This window comes from Protopterus annectens, chromosome 1.part1, assembly GCF_019279795.1.
Source record: "Protopterus annectens isolate FY-2018-M chromosome 1.part1, PAN1.0, whole genome shotgun sequence".
NCBI lineage: Eukaryota > Metazoa > Chordata > Ceratodontiformes > Protopteridae > Protopterus > Protopterus annectens.
This window is the reverse complement of record NC_056726.1, coordinates 472,531,252-472,556,679: the sequence shown is the minus strand read 5'-3', so window position 1 is coordinate 472,556,679 and position 25,428 is coordinate 472,531,252.

The window sequence follows — 25,428 nt, the reverse complement described above, 5'->3', positions numbered from 1 at the left end:
TTAAGCCTCTTCCATTTTTTACAGCCTTTTGTTATTTGAGTTGATACACTTTATGTATTTATTTAGCATTTTTTGACTGGGAAAGTCCGACTAGGACAGACCTGTTTTAGTGGAGGCCCAGGAAGAAACGTCCCAGACATTTAAGATATTTCTTCAGAAGATACACTTCAGAAGAGAAGATTTCTTCAGAAAATACACTTCTTCAGTGTTGCATTTATTTTAATCAGTTATGTGCTCATTTGGCTTATTTTTATCTACATTACTGGAAGAAATCTCTTGTACCAAAGCTGAAGCATAAATGCTTTTTGCTGAACAGCTGCAGAATTCTTCCCTGTCACTGTTTTCTTTTCAGCTTTTCTAGGAGATTTTCTTTCAGGCACTCTAAGTTTATGTCATCCATATTAACTAGACAGTAGCTGAATTTTACTCAGACAGGCAGAATTATTGGCCCTTATCTATCAGTTTATTTTTTCATACTTATAGATAAGGGCCAGAGCTGAAATTAAGCTCTTGATGAGTGTGTAGCCATCTTGTAAAGTCCCGTGCTGCAATATAGTTATACTTACCAGTCTTCCGGCAACCACATAAGTGCCAGCTCTATTTAAATGCTCAGTGTGCTGTTGGAATGAGCAATGCATGTTTGTCATGTTCTAACATTCATTCTGTTGCCTGATTTCCACTAAGCATGAGTTTGCAGATGTATAATTTCTCTGAGTCTTTTGTCTTTTGGTCTGTTGTTTGAGTCCTCTTCCTCAGCATACCTCATACTCATTCTGTATAGGACTCATAATCCAAGCCATGGCAGATGTGGCTTACTTTATTTATCTGTACGACTTCTCTCACAACTTATTTGACTTATCTGACAAGCTGCAGATCCTTCTTAATCAGTGGCATAATTTGTACTATATCGCTCAAGAATTCAGTTATATTTGCCTGCACTATCTTTATTTAAATGTTCTTTCTGATCCCACTGCATTTTTTTCTTAGGGATGCTGCAATCATTCATCACCCTTTCTGTGAAAAAAATGCTTCTTTGTATCTCACCAAAACCACTGATTACATAGTTTTATGTTGTTTCCTCTACTTCACTTATATATCTTTTGAAAATGAATGCCAACATATACTCCATGGAGCCACTTTGGATATTTATAGGCCTTTTATATCCCAGTGTTGCGTTCTTTCTTCAAAGTTATGCAGAATAAACTTTTTAGTGGTTATTCATAAGAATCTACTGCGTGGTGCAGCGGTAGCATTGTTGCCTCACAGCAAGAGGTTTTCCCGTTCGATTCTCGGCTGGAGCGCCTTCTGTGTGGAGTCTGCATGTCCTCCCTGCGGTCAAGTGGTGTTCAAAAGACATGCGTAGAATGGGCGTGCCTTCATTGAAGGTTGGGTGTCGAGCTGGTACCTTGGTACTGTAAAAATCTGCTGCCAATCATTAGTGGACTGGAGTTCCGCTGTGGCGACCCCTAACCGGGAAAAGCCAAAACAACATTCATAAGAATCTACTGCAGGACATTCACACACATATATACGTATCTATATATATATATATATATATATACACACACACACACACACACACACACACACACACACACACATATATATATATATATATATATAGATCTATGTCAGATTATCGAAGTTCCAAAACTTTGAAATTCATATGACCGAGACCATATGATCGAAGTTTCGAACTTCACACATTAAAAATAATTTAAAAAAAACAGAAGAATTCCATTTTTAACGTTGCCCCCTGCAGTTCCCACACCCCCTACTAATTAAATATACCAAGTCCAAGATCACACTACATTGCATAAAAGGGTAAATTTCCCATTGTGTGCTGTACCACGATCTCCATTCAAAACACTCGAAGTTTAAAAACTGCGATCATACGGTCCCGACCATATGACTTTTAAAGTTTTGAAATTTTGATAATCTGAAAGGGTATATGTATATATATATATATATATATATATATATATATATATATATATATATATACATACATATAGACAGAGAAAAAGGGAGAGATGTGGTCCTTTTCTGTTCTCTGAGTCACCCCTGTATTCTAACAAATGTGAGATCTCCTGAATTCCTTACAGCATTCTAGATTAGATCATACATACTTTCTGTAAATGACAATCACATCTTGTTTCCTGATGGTGATGCCTCTTTTGCTGCTTTCTTACTTTCATGATTACGATTATATATGCTGATGCGTATACCTCGGGTCCATTTTTACTTTACTTTGTTGATACTATGTCCCACCCAACTTTGCACTCATCTGTGATGTGCCAGCATTACTACTCCATACATACAGTGGCATACAAATAGGTGGAGCATCCATCTGTTTCATATGCCATGATGGTATTGATGCCAGTGCCACTTAGGCAGAATAAACACAATGTTATAACATATATTTGGTTGAAGTGCTGGTGCTGGCTCAACCACCAGCCACTCTGTCTAATAATAACAAAAATACGCATTTGTTAACCAGGTAGACCCTCTGGACACACAGTCCCTTTTCAGGAGTGATGTGAGAAAAAAGTTTGGTTACGTGCCCTGCTCTAGGTTATATAGTAGGCAAATAATGACTGTTGGAATCAAACCTTGTGCCACAGGAGCTACAACTCACAGCCTTAACCATCTGCACCAACTGCCAGTCTACCACAAAGACAGATCACTTCAGTATGTGTGACACTGTTGTTCACTCTTTTGACCCCCAGGACCGATTGAGAGTCAATCTCTCTTAAATGTATCCTGGATCACACCAGTGGTTCAGCCTTAGACAGTTGCCCTCCATAGTAGAGGGTCATATATAGAAGTATCTGATCTCCATAGTGTTTCACACCATTACCCCAATGGTGGATGAAGCTTGAACTCTTGAGCTTTGACTGCCTGAGCTTCATCTCACCGACGATAAGAGTTCCTCCTTAGGAAATCACTTTTGGTGAATTGTGCTGGAAGTGCTTCTCTTTTGGGGAAATTTCCCACTTTTCTGAGTAAGTGTGACCTCTGAGTTGATATATATATATATATATATATATATATATATATATATATATATATATATATATATATATATATATATAAGCTTAGGGGATGTGTGGGGCTTGACCCCACATCAGGCATACAGGGGATATGCCCCCGCTGCAAAAAAACACTTAAGAAAGTGTTTTTTTTGGCTAGATGTTATCAGTGAATGGTGTTTGGAGATTCTGATCCTCAGTGCATTTGCTTTTGTCCACTTCTATTTCACAAACAGGCTACCATGCTTTTCCCCTTAGCAGCCACCACAGCAGTAAAGAAGAATAATTTGTGTCACAGGAATATAAGCTGTTAAATGTGACCCATAATGTTACATTTCTTCAGGTTACTAGGTGTCACAGGTGGAGTCATTTCACCTCAATTTGCTTAATGAATGATTCTGAACAAATTACTTAGACAGTGCTCCTGGCTCCCCCTTGAAAAGGGACATATGCATCCAATGGACATATCTGATTAACAAATGCTAAAATAAATGAATGCAGATATGCATGGGTTCCATAACGTTGGTTTTTGGTTTATTTCATTGCTGGCAGATTTCAGTGTTAAAATCATCAGAGGTGAAGAACTGAGGAACATTGACTAAGCATAATTTAATGTATTTCACTTTCTTTGTGGTTGTGTGACTGTAAAGTTAACATATGCAAGTTCCATATGTGTATGGATACAGCCCTCACATAACAAATATTATTTTTAGTTAGCTTTACATAAGTATAGTATGTGTATCATTGTTTTATTAATTATAATTTAATTAATAGTTAGAGTAACTAAAAATATTTTTAGTCTCTTATTTTCTGTTACCTTTACATGGGTGAAGTAGGTGTATTATTGTTTTATTCATAGTCAAGATAAGTGTAGAGCAGTTTGTTTTATGTTATTAGGGTATGTTTTGGTTGCAGAATGCATTTGTGTGTGTTTAGCTAGATTTGGGGTAGTTGTGCTTGTGATTGCAAATGTATACTTACTTTAATTTTTTATTAGTACACTAGTATGGTGGTACAAGGAGATCCCCTACAACATCCCCCTGTACCACCATACTGATGTGTGCTAAGCCTGGTTGTTCCTCTAACCCAAACTCTGTACATTAGTTTACAAAATACCCTATTAGTATCACTGTTCAGACAAAGTATACCTAAAGGTACTGTTAGGTTTTACAGGCTTTTTTTCTTTTTTTTTTTTTTTTTTTTTTTACAGATTGGAAAAGGAAATCATTTACTTTCCTTTTTCGATCAGTGTAGGTATGAGACTTTATTTTCAAGATATATTAATTTCTGTATTTATTACTTGATTTATGTATCAGTGTTTATGTTGTTGTTTTTCTTTCGGCTTTTCCCAGTTAGGGGTTGCCATAGCGGAACTCCGGTCCACTAATGATTGGCAGTTGATTGTTACGGTGCCGAGGTGCCAGCCCAATGCCCAAACTTCAACGAAGGCACGCCCATTCACACATGTCTTTCGAACGCCACTCGACCGCGGGGAGGACATGCAGACTCCATACAAAAGGTGCTCCAGCCGAGAATCAAATGGGAGAACCTTTTGCTGTGAGGTGACAATGCTACCGCTGCACCACGGCGTCTTTTATAAACATTGAAATTAATGGATATCATCATATATAACTATCTCACACACACAGTGGCATAGTGGTGGCTGCTAGGCACTGTCACTTTAAGGATGCCAACTCAGAGACAATCAGACAAGTTAGAATGGAGCAGGAGCTTAACTAGGGCCATGTGCAAAGGGGTTCAGCAGATTTGTGACCTTTGGGTCTGAATTGTGTCTACTGGGAGGACTGTGGAAGAATTTACATTTAACAGACGGAAGACAATTCAGAGGGTGTTCCTGTGAGGAAGAGAAACTTTTACTATGCCGAGAAGTTACAAAGATACATCCCTGCCAGTGTGGAATTGCTTCTGTTTTGTTTCCCATGCCTGTATAGAAGTGTAAAGAGAAAATATTTGGATTTATGTCTGCCTTTGTGATCTCTCTAAGTACTTAGACAGTGTTCTAGTTCACTGTTTTCCTAAACCTTGTGTGTAAGGGAACATTGCATCTGAACTGATCTAAACTTGCTAAACTTTGAATTTAAAGGGAAAATTACATCTAAATTGAACTGTTCTTACCACAACACTGCTGTAAAGGAATATTGCCTCTGAGTATAAACACACACTGTATATGAACTATATTGCATTTGCCTGAATTTCATTTTGAAAAAAGAATCATGCTTCTTTTATTTTGTTTGTTCTCCTTATAAATAAACTAACCTTAAAATTAAATGTGTTTTTTGCTTATATATTGTGTTTGTATGCCTACACAAGTGTTGCCCACAACTGGCCCATAATGGAATGCTGTCTGTTAACCATACAAATCTAGTAAAACCACAGTCATCTGATTGTTGCAATACCAACTTACTTTGCATGTAAGTAGGTACTGATCAGTGTGAACTGTCACCCTACAGACAGATCAGTAGTGCTCAGCCACCTTCATTCCAAATTGAGTGTCATTAACATAGAAAGATATTGGAGTGCTACAGTTTGGGATAGTGATTACTGCTGTTGTAATTCTGAGCCTCTTCCCACCACGCTACTTGCATTTCAGAGGTTAGCCTAGATAATATGACTTGGGCAGTGATCCCTCTCTGCCAAACCATACATTATTCTGACCTGATTCTTTTAGAATCTGTCCTCAGATATGCAATTTTTATGAAGACAATATGAAATTTTAAGAGAACCACAGATTGCTTTAAATGTTAATGAAAAACCAAAGTCATGTACATACCGTAATGTAGGATTCTTTTGATCCCTACCTGGTACACCTGTTTCAGCTAAAGGGATCTACACCACTTTGTGAATTTGATCTGGCGACTCACTTCCAAGCACTCAAACCTCAAGCTCCTTCCTTGCTCCCACAATGCACCTGTCCCATGCCCTGCCTCAAACTGAGTTTGCTGCTGTTATCAAAGAAGAAAGGAATATATCTCTCAACTAATTTTCACAGAATGACCAGATTTTTGTCTCATATTTTTGGCGTATTACACATACATTTTTGGTTTTCTTGCAAATCACTGAGGATTTAAGTAACTAAATAATGACAGACATTTGAGTTTCAGACTTCATATCCCTCAGAAAAATGCATGGTAATGCAAAACATTTTATTCTATCACTTTTCTAAGTTACTAAGAGAAATATTTAACAGTTGTCCCTGTTTTGGGGCCTTTCTTCCACCCCATTATTTTTGGCATTGTCCAGAATTCTTGCACTAATAGGTTGAAAAGTTGCAGGAGGATGACCTTCAAGATACATCCATCAGGTCCACCCAGATATTGATACTGGCAGTTTAGCAGGGGAAGGAGGGTGCATTGTCAATGTGGGCAAATTAGGTATGAAAAACATCCAGCACTATGGTAAGTATATAATTTCTGAATTCTATTTTATCCTGTCCATTCACGTCAGCTGATGGGACAAAATTCCAAGCTACCTAGTTTCCCATAAATGCAGGATGTTCTTGAGAGTGGTAACTTCAAAGGAGGATATGTTTCTGGAGATAATGTCCATTTTTTAATGCTTGGAAAAGATATACAATGTAGATTAGATTGCTGAGCAAAAATATCATCCACTGAAGAATCTTTGAAGAATGGGGTAGAAAATGACATTGACATAGTTGAGTGAGACTACGACTTGACTAGTACAAGCTTACTAACTTGAGTCGTCAGCAAAGGTTATACATTCCAAGAGCCATCTAGCCAGGTTACTTGTACCCTAGTCTGGAGGAGACAAAATAAATAAAAAGCTTTGAATCCTTTCCAACAGATTTCATACAATGAAGGTAGAACTAACAACCTCTAGACATCCAAAGTATCACAGATGAAGTCATCTCTGTTGGAATAGTTTGGAAAGAAAACCGGAAGATGATTAGACTAGTTCAGATTGGACTCTGAAGTAATGTTTGGAATGAATGGGTCAGATCTTAGTGAAACTCTGTCTTTGCAGAAAATTAAATAAGGCGGTAAGGAAGAAAGAGCTTGTATTTATGCAGTTTTTCTTGGTGAGATGATAGCTACAATAAATAAAGTTTTCCAAGGGAGTAATTTCATTTCAGCCAAGCCTGCTGGTTCAAAAGGGGGATGAGGTAATATTTCTAATAAGAAGTTGAGGTTCCATGGAGATGTTGGCCCTTGATGGGGGGGAGCAAGAGTAAGGTTCCCTTGAGGAATGCCCTATACAGTTATTGCACTGCAATGGAAAAACGGAAATACTATATGAAAGACTGATATGGCTGCTAATTGTACCCTAATTGTGGTGAAACTGGAAGCAGCATCAAACAAAGATGAAAGGAATCTGGAGAACAGTGGGAATGAGAGCAGAGAAAGGGTCAAGTCCTTGATTAGAGGCACAAATAGAGAAAAGTCACTACTTGATATTGTAGATCTTGCAAGAAGATTATTTCTGAGAAGCTGACAGAATAAGGATTACTCTTTGAGAAAAGGCATGATCAGAGACCATTAATAGAATAGAAGAAACCAAGTGGTCAGTTTGAAGGAGTGAATGTCTTGGTGATGTTCACCGGATGGATGGGATAAAAGAACCTCTTGCAGCTCAAGAAGCCAGGGTTGTTTCTTTGGATGTGGACGCAGTAAAGGAAACCATATTTGTTTAGACCAGAATAGTGCAATGAGGATAGCAGTGGCCTTGCACGGAGAAGCTTTCTGCAGAAATGACATTGTCAGAGGAAGAAGAAGAGGAAGAAAGGCATATAGAAGTTCAGGAGGCCACTGACATACAGATTAGAGCATTCCTCAGTGATTGACACTGTGGAAGGACGAGTATAACGTATCTGATGCATTTAGTACTGGACTAGAAAGCAAAAACATTACAGCATGACTGACTGCAACAATGGAAGGTCTGTTCTGTTACTGTAAGACTGACAGACCATTAATGAGAATGGATCTAGAGAGCCTGTCTGATAGATAGCTGATTCATCTCAGAATGTGTATAGCTATCAGAAAGCTCTATGAAGATATAGCCCATTGCCACACTCTTATAGCCTCTCTGCACAGGGGATATGATCTGATTCTCCCCTACTTGTTAATGTAACAGTCTTCTGACATGTTGCCTGAATGAATGGTGATCACACCTAGAGGAAGGTCTGCAGTTCAAATAAAACCACCCTCATCTCCAGGTTGCTGATGTGAAGGTTGGTCTTTAAGTTTATCCAAGTTCCTTGGGTCATTCTCCTCTCGAAATGCCCCACCCTCAAATAGGTGGTTTCTGTGGTAACCATAGCCTTTAGGGAATGAAGAAAAAAAATGTCCTCCTTACAGGAACCAAAAGAAATTCTAGCCACCAGTTTAAGTGTTTTCTCCAAACTAAGGACAGGTGGCTTGGGGTGCTCATAACATTGGAAAGTAGAGGCCGTTGTACACTGACAGCTCATTTTAGTACCCTCAAGTAAAGCCAAGTGTGAGGGATTAGAAGGCTGGAGGATACCATCAGTCCGAAAACCTATAATACTAGAGCAGCTGGGCGAGAGTGATGAGCTAGCAGAGTGGTCATTGTTGTTCTTAAAGCTAGTAGTCTTTTGTTTGGTAACTTTATGAAGCAAGATTCTGTGTCCAGTTGACAAACAATGAAGACTAATGTTTGAGAAGATTGACAATGAGATTTTTCCATGTATACAGAGATCCCTAAGTACAAGCGCAGTTGAAATAAGAAGGGACTCCCTTGTTATAGCAGCTAGGTGGCAGTCATCAGGATGTGGGAATTTGTGGATTCTTTTGAGCTACAGATGAGCTGTGGCTACTGCCATGCATTTAGTAAACACCTAAGTGGCCAAGGTAAGTCTGAAGAATAAGGCACAAAACTGGTAGTGACTGGCTCCCAGTCAGAAATATAAATACCTCCTGAGTTATCTGGTGATTTAGATATGGAGATAAGTGTCTTGAATGTCTATAGAGCACATGCAGTCATTTGTCTTCAGACAGGGTAAATGGCTTGCAATGTGACCATACTGAATTAGGTCTTTTTTACATACTGATTTAGACCATGTAGACCTAGGGCTGGCTTGAAGATCTTCATTTTCTTTGGAATTATAAAGAAACTAGAATAGACCCTGGACTCTGTTATACTGCAATTGCCTGCTACACTGTGCCTGTAAAATCAAATGTTATTGCTGTTTTCACTGTTTAGGAAGCTTTCTTGTTGTTTCCACTGTTTGTTAAGTATTTACCAGTATTTTTTCACTGTTTCAAAGCTATCTGTCCTGCCTACTCTGGTTTTCCCACTAAGCAGTACTTAATTAATAGATCTGTTAACAGTTTAAATCATTCTTTAGAGCCTCCTGACTGATTTTCTGCTGTATTAAAAGTTTTTGTTCAGTGTCTCACTGCTAAATTTCTGCTGTGTTTAACATTCTCTACTGTTTCCCACTGAAACTAGGGTAGCTAGTAGCTGTAGCATAGTTAAGATCCAGGCCGGCTGCTTCTGGAACTGTTTGTAGTGGTTTGTTTGTTCTGAGAACATTTTTCAGGCTATCTTGGATTGGAAGAGGCCTATCTGCACTTTTGTGAGATAATTGTGTTTGATTGGCACCTGAGTGGTAAAGGGAGGCCAGTCTAGAGCTTGGAAAAAGCATCCTCATTTGTCCTTTTGAATTTTGTTAAAGTTTTTTCAAGTTTTAGCTTTTTGTATTTAGGCCCTGCATCTGAGCAGGTTTCTGCTTGTTTGTGCGTTGCACAGCACTGCGCACTACCGTGCAACTGTGTGCCAAAGCCGAGCAGTTAAATTCAGCAAATTTTCCTGTAAAACCCAGGCAGAAATATCCATTCTCTAAGCTCCTCCATGACTGTTTCCAAAAAGCCACCCCTTGTGATAACAGTCTTCAACCTAACATGGACAGCTGGAATTCCTTTGTTTCTCCTGCCAACCTTATTGATTTGGGTCTCTTAAGGCAGTGTAACAATTGCCTCATGTACACAGACAACCCTCTACTAATAACACAGTCTAGTACAGACTGTGAGAGATGTACTTACACCAAGAATCTAGAATCCATGCTCATTCACTCAACACAGTAATGGAGAGAAGTCTGTCAACTCACCCACCACTACATATTCACTCCTATACATAGCATGCATCAAACACGTAAATCCACATACGTGAAGGTTCTCTCAAAAAAACTTAGCAAAACACAAGAGACCTCCAAAATACAAGTCTGCAACAGATACAGTCTTCACAGCATCCATGACACAGAGCAACACCAGTGTCTCACCCACCAAGCCCGTAAGGCGTAACATTAAAAAAACAAGTTTTCTTGTCATTGGAGACTCAGTAGTGAGGCACACGGATGTCCCACTACCCAAGCTGGACAAGGAGAAAGTCACAGTCAGCTGCCTGTCCGGTGCCAGGATTCTCCAAATCACACATGCACTCAGGTCTCTCAGCATCAAGTACCGTTATGACTCTGTCATAGTTGATGTTGGTGTGAATGACCTGAGACATACAGTACCTCACTGGACTATGTGAAGAGAGAAATGGATGAGTTCTCTGTATCCCAGGCAGGTATGTCCCTAGCCTTGAGCAGCATACTCCTCTCACATATAATGATGCCACAGTATAAACAAAAAAATGATTGATTTCAATAATTGGCTTAGTTTTTGGCATCCTTCCAAAGGGATCCAGTTCCTGTCTGCCATTGAAGCCATGGTCGATAAACCTTGCTGCTTTGCCAGAGACGGTTTGCCCCTGGCACCCCTAGGCTTTCATCTGCTGGCAAAGGCTGTTGCCTCCCCCATAGTGCCTTTTTTAGGCAAGGTCTTGAAAATAAAATTACCTATGTGAAACTTACCAATCAGAAAAAAATAAGGGTTATGCTGATAAATGCTAGGAGCTTAAACCAAAAACTGCACTGCCTGGAAGCACTTTTATCAACAGAAGATGTATATGTCTGTGCAGTCACAGAAATCTGGTTTAAGGCCTCGGAAATTACCCTGGCCCTGCAAGGCTACAATGCCTTCCACACCTTTAGACCACAAAAGGAACATGTGAAAACCAAAGAAGGTGTTGTTTCAATCTATATTAGAGATAAATTCACCTCACATCTAGTTATACTGGACAACTCCATGGAGTTACTCCAGATCCAGGTTACAGTGGGTAAGACCCCCATTCAAGTCCTAGCCAGTTGTAGATCCCCCACCAAGGGTCATGACACCCATGAATCCTACTTAACCAAACTGAAGAGAATCCAAATTTTACTGAACACACTGGTTATGGGGGATTTCAATTATCCCACCATGAACTGGGAAACCTACTCTAGTCCAAACTTGCTAGCACAAAAGTTCCTTGACTTTGTAAATTCAAATGCCCTGGAGCAAATTGTCCATACCTCGACGACAGGAACAAACATTCTAAATCTGGTCCTCACCAACATGTCAAACAGGTGCACTGCTGTAAATGTTGGACCCTCATTCGTTAAAACTAATCACAAATCATTCACTTTCGAAATTACACTAACACAAGAAGTCACAAAGGGTGAAATCAGACTAAAAAACTTCACCAAGGCAAACTATACCCTCCTAGGTGAAGGAATAAATGCATTCCAAGACCCACCCCAAGCTGAAAGTGGTAACTACTCTATAGCTTACAATAAAGTCCTGTACAATCACTTGCATAAGTGTATAAACTCATCTGTACCAGATATAATCAAAGCTAGAGCTACAAGTAAAATCAACCTGTCATGGTGGACTTCCAGCATCAACAAACTCTACAATAAATCCAAAAAAGTTGCTGTCCAAGAAAACAAAGACAAGGACCCAACAATAGAAAAGCACCCTCCTCAGTCTTAAAACGCAAATAAGACAATATGTCAAATCGTCCAAGAGCTCCTTTAGAGAAATCTAGCAAGTACTGCCAAGGATAACCATAAGGCCTTTTACAGCTATGTACATAGTCTAAGGGTAGGACCCAAGCATATGCAGAACTGGTGGCCAATAGTATCACACACATCGACCCCACAGAGATAGCAAACCTGCTAGTGGATAGGTTTGGTGCAAATTTCACTCCCTTATCCACTCCTAAGTTACAACAAACCCTCCCCCACACTCCCTCCCATCTTACATATCTGAAGAGGTGGTCCTCAAAGCCCTGTCCAAGGCAAAGAACATGGCCTCTATAGGGTCAGATGACATCCTAGGCTGTCTACTAAACAGGTTAAAACATGAACTAGCATCACCACTAATTACCCTTTTCAATCATAGCCTAACCACAGGGTTTGTTCCTGTGGAATGGAGAACAGCAATAGTTATTCCCCACAAAGGTGGCCTAGCAACAGACCCAGGGAATTACAGACCCATAATCCTAAACAGCTTCCTCTGTAAGGCCATGGAATGTATCATTATGGACCTCATAAATAAAGACACAGGTGACCTCCAAACCCTGAACCCTACCCAATCCGGCTTCATGAAGGGCAGATCCTGCCTGTTAAATCTGTTGGATTTCTTTGAAAGTGTGACCAAGGCCATTGGTTAGGGGAAATCTGTGCACACAGCATACCTTGACTTGGCAAAGGCTTTTGACACAATCCCACAGTCAAGCATTACCAATAAACTCAGCAAACTGAATGTAAACCTCTTTGTTGTAACATGGGTTTTCAACTGTCTCACAAACTGGACACACACTATCAAAGTAGGTGACTCCACATCAACCAGCAGACCTGTTACCAGCGGGGTGCCACAGGGGTCATTGCTGGGCCCCCTAGTGTTTGTATATACTTCTCAGAAGTTCAGGTCAAACCTAAAGGGTTGTGGCTGACCAAGTTTGATGACTGCAAACTAGGTACAATCATTGAATCCCCAAATGATGTCAGTATACTGCAGGATGGTCTCACACAGACCAATGACTGGTGTATTAGTCACGGTCTCAAACCAAATGCAAAAGAATGCATCATCATTGCCTTTGTCACAAACAATGTCCCTTCACACTATCAAATCAATAACAATACTCTAAGTACCCATGAAGTGGTAAGAGACCTGGGATCACAGGTTGACCGTGACCTTAACTTCAACTGCCACATATCTACCATTGTAAGCTTTCCACATAGCTTACTTGATTAGTAGAGGCATTGCCTCAAGAACAAAAGAAGTTATAACCCCTCCCCATACTCGACACTTATCCGGCCCATAATTGAGTATGACGTCCCATTCGGTATGCACCTTACTAAGCACCTACAACAATTAGATAGACTTCAGAGGTTTCTAACAAAGAAGATCAAGGGCCTCCATTGTGTGCCTTACACGGACTGACTAAAATCACTGTCACTATACTCCATATCATACAGACTTCTTAGGGGAGACTTATGCTTGGCCTACAGAGCAACCCAATACCCATACATAATGAACTTACTGCATATCCATAAATCAAATAGGTCTAGGGCCACCCATTCCAGGGACTTAAATATGGCCTGTGACTTAAATAGGACATGCTGGAGGGACAGATTTATGTTCCAGCGACTGCCATATCTTTGGAACAGGCTACCAATTCATGTGACACTGTTCAAGAGGAACCTGGGTGAGTGGATGGGGCACCATAAATTGTTATCAAGGATAGTGCCCACGACCCTCCTGAACATAGGCAGTCATCACTATATGCAATCTTGGATATTGACTAGTACCTACTGTATTACATTGGGTTGAAACAGTTAGGCTTAAAATGACTTCCCAATCATTAGCCCAGTAATCTCCTATGATCCTATGACTCTTTCTGTTCTGATGGGACCTCTTGGATGGCTGTTTCTTCTAGAACAGTAGTAATCTTCTTTTTGTTGCCTTGTGCTGGTGGTGGTTGAATGTCTGGGAGCAGCAGACACTGCTATTTTGGCACTAAAGAAAAGAAAATGATATAGCCTTTGGCTATTATTCCTCTCATCCAGTTGTCTAGTATGATGGCTATTCACACATTTGAGTCAAGAGATAATTGGCCCTTGACTGCATTCAGAGGGAAGCAGCTTTGCAACACTTCAGAGAAATGAAGGTTGCTTTCTAGAAAAGGGACCTATGATTCCCTTGGTTCTGCAGACCACCCCTGCCCCAATGCTGAAGTCTGTTGAAAGGTTCTCTTGTGCCACAACTGCCTCTATAAGAACAGTAGCCAAAGGGTGGATGTTGGGATTCTCTGAATAAGAGTGGCTTGGAATCCTTCTGATTTTTATTATAGAAACATTGAGGGATCTTAAATTGTACTTCAAGGGCAGATAGTGTTTTACTATTCTGCTCACTCTTCTGAAGCATCTCCTTAATGTTTAGCCCAAACAGTATGGATCTATCATAGTGGGTAAGACAAGGGACACCCTAAATTTATCCAGAAAATTTAAGAGTTGAAGCCAGGCATGATGCCTCATGGTTATGCCTGTTCCAACCTTTTTCATTGCTCCATCAGCTGCATTGTATGAGTCTTATTGAGAGATTAGAAATAATTAGCATCCTGGGCACAAAAGATTTGACTTGTTTCCTAGACTCTGGACTGGCCAGTTTCCTCAAAGAGTCCAGTACTTTTTCAGCTATGTCTCTTTGGAAGCAAGTCATATGAGTAAGATAATTAATCTCCCTCTGGGCAAATGTGCCAAAGTCATAAGCTCACTAGAATATTTTGTCCATTGCCTGAGAATCTTTATTAGGAGGATGAATAGCAGTGGTGTTGTTGGACATCTCTCTCTCTCGCTCTCTCTTTCTTGGTGACTGCTACTACAGTAATAGAGTCCTCCAGAGGGCACTTCCTCCAGTATTACCTATCCTTAAGGGACACAGAAATTTGTCCAATTTTCTAGGTATAGCTTCAGCAATATCAGGCTCTTGCTATTCTCTTCTCACTACCAGGTCCAAAATGCAATTGTTGGTGGAATACCACCAGGAGGTAGAAGGGGCAGATCTGGAGGCTTTAAACAGCATCTCCTTGTCTGGGAGTAGGGGTGGAAGGGTTGGAGGCCCATATCTCTATAGATATAACATCTTCTGCATGGGACTGTTTGCAACACTCCCCTTCATTCAAGTTGGTGATAAGTTAAAGCAACTCCATCAAGGAGTCAGTATGCTGACTTTTGCGCATTCATTTTTTTGAGTGGATCCAGTGAGGTATAATCCAAATCCCAGAACTCTGCGACAGTCTCCTCAGGTGGCTGAATAAAACCATTAGGCCTGCTCTGACCCCTGGAAGAGGATGAGAAGGTTCAAGGACAGACTCAAGGGTGCCGAAGGGTGGAGCGGGGATTGAGAAAGCATCTACAGCCTTCCCTAATGCAGAAGCAATCATCCTCTGATAATATAAAAACTCAACCCATATCTGTTCAAAAGTGGACATTAGTGGCACCGAGAATGGGGACATTGAAACAGATGACAGAGACAGCTCTTACTTCAAGACTGGAGCTGAGACTTTCAATACCAAAGACTCTGACACAAGGAACAGCACTAAGCTAAAATGAAACTGAAGACTGTGTCAAAGACCCAGCACTGGGGGAGGGACATTGCTGAGACTCTGTCAACTCCAAAGATCTAAGTATTGAGTGAGCCAGATGAAATAACGCTGGTGTGAAATCATTCAAACCAATCACACCTTATAGACACCAGATGAGACAATGGCTCTGAGACAACTGATGCTGAAGCTTGGACCAGAGAAGGAGCTTTGGGAGGCAAAACTGGGCCAAACTGATCTACCCTGGCGTCGCAGGGGGATGAGCTGATACCTATTTTGATATGTGTCTTCATGGAGGCCTTCATTATCTTGTCTTAATCTAGATCTGATGCACTCCAAAAGAGATGCTGTTGAAGTTGGGTGGGAGAACTGTAGACTTTCTTTGAAGACTTATCTGATATTACTATTTTCTCCATGCAGGAAGGCCCCGGGGAAGTGATGCACACTGAAGGCAGTGCCAAAGGTATCTGGGGAGAGTCTAGGTGAGGAGTTTTTAATACAGATGAAGCACACAAGTCCTCATCCTTTCTCACTCTCTCTTTCTCATTCTATCTTTGTTTTACCATTGTCACTATCCTTGACTTTGTCTTTACTTTTATCTTGCTTGGAAGGTGGAAGCAACCCTTTTAAAGATAAACTAATTTCTACGTTCTTGAAGGGAATGTGGGCCAAAGCCCTTACAAATGTCACAGGTCACTGTGAGGTGTTCCTGAGCCAGGAACATCATAGCAGAGGTTGTGGGTATCCTGAGTCATAATCTTGTGGTCACATTGGCCACACCTCTTGAAGCTCTTGTTCATCACAAAAAGTTATAAAAATAACAACAGCAACAGTAGTCACAAGAATAGCAGCAATAATAGGAGAAATCATGTTTCTACAAAAATGCTAATGACAGCAATAGGAAGAGCCACTAACTACACTACAAAGATAGTAAAGGAACTGTATAAACAGCCCCTGAAAAGAATAAAGATGAATGGGAGAAATTACTAGACTACAAAAAGTCAGCAGGAGTCACCGTGCCTCCATGCCCATCGCTAAGTAGGAGGAGCTGATGAGATTTTGAGAAACTGCCTAACTTCTTTTTGTTTTGTATTATATGAGAGATCAAAGGTATGAGGAAAACAGTACTAGATAGGTGAGGGAGATAACTAATTCTGAAAGAAACAGCACATGTCTGGTGCACCACTAGATTGCAATCTGCACCTGCTGAGTAGTAAACAATATCTGAGGTAGGGTGGAAGGCAGGTACACTTCAGGAGCAAGAAAAGGGTTCGAGGTCTGAGCACTTGGAAGTGAGTTGATGGACTGGATCCACAAAGAGGCTTAAATCACATCAGTTGAAGCAGATAGATGAGATGAAATAGCATCTCTGAATCATGTAAACTTGTAAAGTATTATCAGGTAAAAAAATGCATTTTGTGTTTTTGTTTTTCAGCTCACACAAGGCATCTATACAAAATTGTCTACAGCAAGGAAAAATATAATAACATTAGCAGAAGCAAATATTTGCCTGCATGATTAGTGATTCTGTATTCAGTACCAGACTGACTACATTTGCATATATTAATGAATAGTATACATCATAAAAGTATAAGTTATGCATTCTTTTCTGCTGGGAAATAACCATGGATTAATATACAATTGATGATATTTAAAAACACATTATTTCTCTGGATGGTTCAAGTTAACAGAGCCATACCTTCTGCAAGTAAAATACGTGTGTATATGCATATGCATTTGTATTGTGCAGGGCTTATACATTAATTGGGCTACATGTTAACTTGGATCAGTAGGCTCAAACATGACAGACAAGGTTAAATGTTATTTCAGACTAAGGTTAAATGTTATTTCAGACTGCAGAAGAATGGAAAATTTCCACTGTACCAGATCTTGTCCTCTCACATGTTAAGTGTATACATTGGCACATGTCACTGTTTATGAATGGCACAATATGAGTTATTCTGCAGCAGGTGCATTTCCACATCACTAATATATACATATTACTTTCTTTACATGTGCAGAGTCTGCTTTGATAGTCATATGTAATACATATCTATTATGAAAAACATATATACATGCAGATATATATACATATATGCACACGCACATATACACAGCAAATTATCATTCAGAGTGCCTTTTTAAACTAGTGATACACATGCATATGTGTGCATGTGTGTGTGTATAAATCCACTGCCATAACTAATGCACTTCTCATCCAGTTCTCATCCATTTCGTGTAAAGTGTGAAGTATTCTGTAATGTTAAGTAGGACAAGGTAGGACAAAAGTTGTAGAAATCAGATAGATGGTTGTAAGGTACAGAGCTTAAATAAATGATGTGTAAAAGCATTCATTGGTAGTGACTTAAAATGGGAAAAGCTTTTAGTACTATATATGTTTGAAGCAGTAACTATCATTTGCTATGTACTTACTGATTCTATGTCATTCATTCCTGCATTTTTGCAATGCATTGGGGAGGGGATAAACAGGTTGTTGCAGATAGGCATGTTTACTATAGCCTGCAGCAAATTTCAACACATAAAGTGAATTAGACTGCAGTACAATCAATCAACCACTCAGTCAGGCAATCACACAATAAAGCAATAAATAACTAATATACTTATATTCAAATAAAAAGTAACAAAAGAGAAGTGGAACTGAATACAATCAAGTAAGACTTCTTGTAAAGTCCTCCAAAGCTAACTATGAATCCAAATTAGCTTCCTCAACTAAGGACAACCATTAAGTGTTCTTTAGTTACATCCATAACCTAAAAGGAAAGGCCCAGATATGTGCAGAACTGGTGGTTAATGATACCACATATACTGAGCCTGTGGGCATTGCTAACTTGTTAGCCAACAGGTTCTGTGAAAACTTCACTCCCCTGTCCCCGCCACACTTACTCCAAGATATTCCTACCACCTATCCTCTACCTTGTATCTCTAAAGTGCAGTTCGTGAATGCCCTCTCTAGGGTCAAAAACACAGCTTCCATGGGGCCTGTTAACATTCCAGGCTGTGTCCTACATGGACTCAAACAAGAATTAGCAATGCCATTGGGTACTCTTTTCAATCATAGGCTAAGCACTGTCTTTAAAAAACAGAATAAAACCAAGCCTTTCGCTCGGTTATTACTAAGCTTTTTCAAGGTGAAATAACAAACACTTGCTGATTCAGTACAGGTGATTAAATACTAATTTCATCCATCACATGACCCTCCTAATTAACCAAGATCAAAATGTAGCTGTGAAATACAGCCATAACCTACTCCAGATTACAAATAAAATATAAAAGAAATATGTATAAAAAATATATATAAAAATAGTACAAACCAGTGCCAAATACAGTAAATGGTCCATTATTAAAATGATAAAACTGTCCAAATGTAAAATGAAATGTATAATGACAATATAAATATAAAAAATATGTAATAAAATTTATTTATTACATATAAATAAATATGACCATATGACCAAATATGACAAAACATTTATATTAACTATATTAATTATTATTAATTATATAACAACATGCTTATAAAATTTATGGTTTTGGAACAAGTATCACCGGACATTAGGGATGGCAGCTGGGAAACTAGACTGGAGTACCGAGAATTACATTGGCAGCTGAGATTAGATTCAGGAAGGTTTCCTGGCTTGAATGAGAATATAAACATCAACAGTGTCCTAAAGTTGAGAAAGGCCCGTTTGTAACACCCTTTACCTACGTTTGATACATTGTTTATTCATCATTTTATTATTTGTTACTCCTGTTTATACAGGAAACAAACTTGATTACAAATTTGACTACAAATATAGACAGTGCTTTAAGCAATTGTAATTTGGGTAAAAAATGGTCACATTTGGTAGTAAAGGGTTATTAATATAAATTTTTGTCAAATTTGGTCATATAGCACATATAAATTTTATTACATATTTATTATATATTTTTTATATTTATATTGTCATTATACATTTCATTTTACATTTGGACAGTTTTATAATTTTAATAATGGAACATTTACTGTATTTGGTACTGGTTTGTACTATTTTTATATATATTTTTTATACATATTTCTTTTATATTTTATTTGTAATCTGGAGTAGGTTGTGGCTGTATTTCACAGCTACATTTTGATCTTGGTTAATTAGGAGGGTCATGTGATGGCTGAAATTAGTATTTAATCACCTGTATTGAATCAGCAAGTGTTTGTTATTCCATCTTGAAAAAGCTCGGTAATAACCGAGCGAAAGCGCTTGGTTTTATTCTGTTTTTTATATTCTAATAAAGTCGGTTCAACACGTAATTTGCTGGTTTTCCGGGTCCTGTTGTGCTGGGCTTGCTTGTTTTTTGGTTTGTGCCTGTTTTTTGGATTTATTAAGCACTGTCTTTGTCCAAGTTGAATGGCAAAAGGCCACCGTTATCCCCTTGCACAAAAGTGGTGTTCCACTGACCCTGGGAACTACAGACCTATTAGCCTGACTAGCCTTACCTGCAAGGCCATAGAGAGAATCATCATGGACCTTATCAGCAAAGATATTGGTAACCTCCAAACACTTGACCCTACTCAATTTGGATTTGTCAAAGGGAGATCATGCCTGTTAAACCTGGTGGACTTCTTGGAGACAGTCTCAAGGCCCTTGATGAGGGGAAATCTGTGCATACAGACTACCTAGACTTAGCCAAGGCCAAGGCCTTTGACACTATTCCCCACTCAGGAATAACTGAAAACTCGGTCAGCTAGGTATAAGCACTCATTAGATGGGTCACTAACTGGCTCACTGATAGAACCCATATAGTCAAAATAGGGGAATCCACCTCCAACAGCAGACCTGTAACCAGTGGTATTCCACAGGGATCAGTCTTGGGATTTCTGCTGTTTGGAATTTCTCAGACGTGCAAGCTAAAACTAAAGGTCTATGGCTGACAAAGTTTGCTGATGACTGCAAACTGGGAGCAGTCATAGACTCTCCAAATGATAACAACATCCTACAAGACGGCCTTACACAAACAAATGACTGGTGCCAAAGTCATGGCCTTAAACTCAATGCAAAAAAATGTATTATCATCCCTTTTGGTAATTAAGAGTAATGTTCCTGTTAACTACCACATCAATAACAACACCTGAAGAACACACTCAGTGGTAAGAGACCTGGGCACACAGGTTGACAGCAACCTTACCTTTGATCACCATGTCTCCACAGTGGTAAGAAGGGCATTCTATATTGCTCATCTCAAAAGTAATGACATTGCCTCCAGAAAAAAAAAGAAGTTATAAACTCACTGTACTCCTCCCTCATCAGGCCAATAATTGAGTACAATGCCCCCTTTGGCATGTACCTTTCCAAGCATCTGCAGCAATTAGAGAGACCACAAAGGTTCCTCACAAGGAAAATTCAAGGTCTTCAGCATCTGTCCTATGAGAACCATTTGAATCACTGCCACTTTATTCTGTTTCATACAGACTGCTTGGAAGCAATCTCTGCCTAGCATATAAGGCAATCTTTGACCCTGCTTTATTGGAAATGTTGCATATCGGTAAGTCAAATGGTACATGGGTTACTCGCTCCAATGGCCTTAACCTGGTATGTGACATTAATAGAACCTGCTGGAGGGACAGATTTGTCTCCCAGAAGTTACCACACCTTTGGAACAGACTCTCGGCTTCATGTCAAGCAGAGCACCTCATTGGCCCTCTTCAAATGCAATCTGGACGATTGGATGGATAACTGTAATTTCACCCCAGGTGTTCCACCTGTGTCCCTCTTGGACAGGGGTGATAGGTGCTGATCGTGGAAATAAGGGTAAAACTTGGCTAGGCTTGTAAAGGCCCTAAGCTCATTAGCCTAGTAACCTCCTATGATCCTATGATCCTATGAATAAGATTCCTAGTGAAGTCTATAAATAATTGTCTACTATGGAGTTATCACTCTGAGAAAGAAAACTAGGTGTACGTGAATCACCACAATGATGATGGGACTTCTGCTGTTTGGAATCTATTTCTCAGAAGTGCAAGCTAAAACTAAAGGTCTGCAGCTGACAAAGTTTGCTGATGACTGCAAACTGGGAGCAGTCATAGACTCTCCAAATAATAACAACATCCTACAAGAGGGCCTTACAGAAACAAATGACTGGTGCCAAATCTTTGATCCTGCTTTATTGGAAATAAAGTATGTTTGTGTGTGTTATACATCGATTAGGTTACTAGTAATGTCTTTCGGCTTTTCCTGGTTAGGGGTCGCCACAGCAGAACTCCAGTCCACTAATGATTGGCAGTGCTGAGTTGCCAGCCCAACCTTCCAAGAAGGCACACCCATTCACACACTCACCTACCTGCATGTCTTTAATGTCACTCGACCATGGGGAGGACATGTAGACTCCACACAGAAGGTGCTCCAGCCGAGAATCGAATGGGAGAACCTCTTGCTGTGAGGCAAGAACGCTAACCGCTGCACCACCATGGCCTATACTACTGGAGTGAAAAATATTCATTGAATTGAATAGGCTTCTCAGCAAAGTGGAAGCTTCACCTGTATGTAGGACGAGGTACTGCAGGCAATAAATGGTGGGAAGCCAAACTACCTACTGTGGCAAGTTCTGTATAGAATTAGAGTTGTACTGTATGCTTCCCGACAAAGGGGGAAATGCCTGTAACCATTCACATGTATGGTTAAGTCTAGTATTAGTCATCCCCCAAACTCCTGTGGGGATGGTTCACAGTGTTATGTTTACCAAACCTGATTTAATTTGTTGGTGGACTACTGACCCCGCTAACCTGTCCTTTGTCTTGGACAGGGTGAATGCAGATATGATAGTCATGCCATTCTACAGATAGAGTACCTGCACTGGACATTGTCATAGCCATTCAGCTCCACCTGTTTGTCAGGCCTGGTTACCTGCTAGCAATACCAGGCCAGACATATAAAAAGCGCTGTTGCACTGGAGGATATCAGGTCAATTCAGCTGTCCTTCAGAGTCCTTTGGTAACTTTGGACTATGCTCAGAATAGGTAATGAAGATTCGATAACATAGAATGTAATAGAATCTAGTACCTAATCCAATATTCCATCAATTCAGTACTTCAATGTACTGAACTAGACACTGTTTGCCCTGATTACATCATCAGAAGGTGCTGCCAGATGACATAGAATCAGAAAGTAATATGACAGCAGCTCAGCATACAGTACATACAGACACAATGTTTAAGAACTTTATAAATACAGATCCACTGCTGTAACTAAAGTAAAAGCTATATATTTTAGAATCAGAAAGCCCTTTTACATGAATAAAGTATAATTATAACAAAGGTAAGTGATAAAAACTTTGTGAATGATCTTTACGGCTATATACCTGCACAAAATGTCAATATTTAAAAAATATATATATATATATATATATATATATATATATATATATATATAATATGAATTTATAGCATACAATTGAAAACATATCAAATATCAAAGAATCAAACAGAAGCTATTGAATCAGCCATATAATGAAAGCACGCATTGTCACGCACACATTCAATGAGAACAGCAGAAAAAAGAAAATGACATTCTCATTACATTATAAGCTAAAAAAAATTAAAATACTTCCATAAAACTAAGAACTACATCATATTCAGCTTCAGAAATAAAATTAACTTCCATGCAGGCAGTTGTACGACATATGCCAAAAAAGAAGAACTCTATCAGTATTTCCTGCAAGTGCAGAAAGCAAAAAAAAAAACTAAATAAAATAACCAACTGAGAAGATGGTAACATTGGAAACGTAACAAATGAACAATTAAAATCTTTCATGTGGGAAGTACCCAGGCTCCTTATTGAAATGTCAACACTTGAAATACTGAGTGCCAAAAAGGCACCCCCCCCCAAAACCCCAGAGAAGAGGAAGTCTCAAAACTTATTTTTCACCTTAAAACTTCTTTTTGTGGGGGGTAGGGGTGGGTGGTGGTGAATGTCCCCTGCATGCCCCAGTGTGGGAACAAGACCCCCCCACACCCCAAAACTTATATATTCAAACTCCTAGGTCATCAAACCATGGAGAAAAGGGAATATTCTGAGAAATGGCATCTTGACTTTAGTATATGTAAATCCATTCCTTTGGCCATTCAGTCTTCATGTTTTGGAACTCATTCTAAGGGTCCCAAAATTTCATATGGTTCATAGGCATCCATCCCCCTAATATTCATATACTAATTCCATGGCTGTACAAATGCTGTTCAAAGTGGAATCACCATTTCCATTATTATAGTTGCCCAGGCAACAGTTGAGTATTGACAGTATTGCATTAAAGAAGCAACTGACCAAACATATATAAAACAGGAGGTATGCATTACATTACATTACACTGATCACTGTCATTTAAACTAAACACTATCCTCATAATGTCATAGGCTATTTACATCAAAATAAAACCTTTCAACATATTCAAAAGCACATTTCAGTAACCAAATCATTTCAGACTTGAGAATAATTTAAGCTCTATAACAGTCCACATATCTGTATGGATTCTTCAGCAGCAGCACCATGAAGGGCTGGCACCACGTTTTTGTGTAATACTGAGATATTCCAAGGGGAGAGGCATATGCTAATTAGCCTTGTGTTTTCTCCCTGAAACTGCCTCCAGGAAGTCATCTACATGGCCAAGTGATTCACGTAAGCTCTTGATTGTGTAGATCAGCATGGCCATACCTATCATCTCACTGTAGCGAATATGGTCAGGAGGCAGTATTCAACCATGAACATGAATGTGTTGGGGGGAAACCACTAGACACTATGGCTTACTGTAAAAGTACCATAAAGGCACCAGCATCAAAATGAAGATCAGAGGTTGGGGGGAACCAACATACATTATGGAGAATAATGTGGAAAAGTGCCATACTGGCACCACTGTTACTAGGGGAAGCAGACGGGAGTGGGGGAAAAACACAGGAGAGTGGGGGGAAAACACTCTACAGAGCCATACCAACACCAACACAGGGATGATGGGAATACACTGGAAAAGAGGGAGTGTCCTAAGATGATGAACAGCAGGAGGGGGATGGGGGATCACTTCAAACACTCAAGTCCTATAATGGCACCAACCACAGTACAGAGATCAGGAGTAGGGGGACCAGTAGACCACTAGGAAATGCATAATTGCCATGATGACACCAACTTTACTATGGGGATTGGTGGTGGAGGGACCATTGGACATGGGGGGCAGCGTATACACTAAACACCAGGGAATACTCCTTAAGGTGCCCTAAGGCACATATGTTACTATGGAGACAGACATGGGGGCTAAATCACTGGACAAGAGGGCTTACACTTTAGCTTCATAATAGTGTCAACATTAGTACAGGGAATTGGGGGTAGGGGGAACAATTACACCACATGGCTGACTCTTTAAAATGCCATAAAGACAGGATCATAGGGTGAGGGGGATACAGTAGACTACCAGGGCTGACTCTTGTAAATTTCTGTAATAGGACTAAAGTATTATGGGGCTGGGTACGTAAAGGTACAGGGACTGTAGTTTATGCGTGTGCATTTGTGTACATGATGTATTTGTGTGGGAGTGACTGGAGGGGAGAATTCCAATACCTACATGAGCAGCAGGGTACTACCGCGATATTCAGGACAGCCATGATCTTCATGTTATTGTAATACCTGTGATTCAGGAAACATGCAAATTAGCTGATGAACAGGTCTAACCTCACTGCAGCTAACATGTTCCTGAATTACATTTGGGAATGTTGTGCTGGAAGGGCCTTTCTAGCATGAGCCATACAGCTCATGAATGGGACTTTAATGAACTCTGGGGTATATCTCTTGCTGTTTCTTTGCACCTTACTATTCCCAGATATGATTCATGTATCCTGTCAATCACCTGTTTTCTCATTTGCTTGCGATTTATTATTTTGTCAGCTTTAGGTATTAAGCGT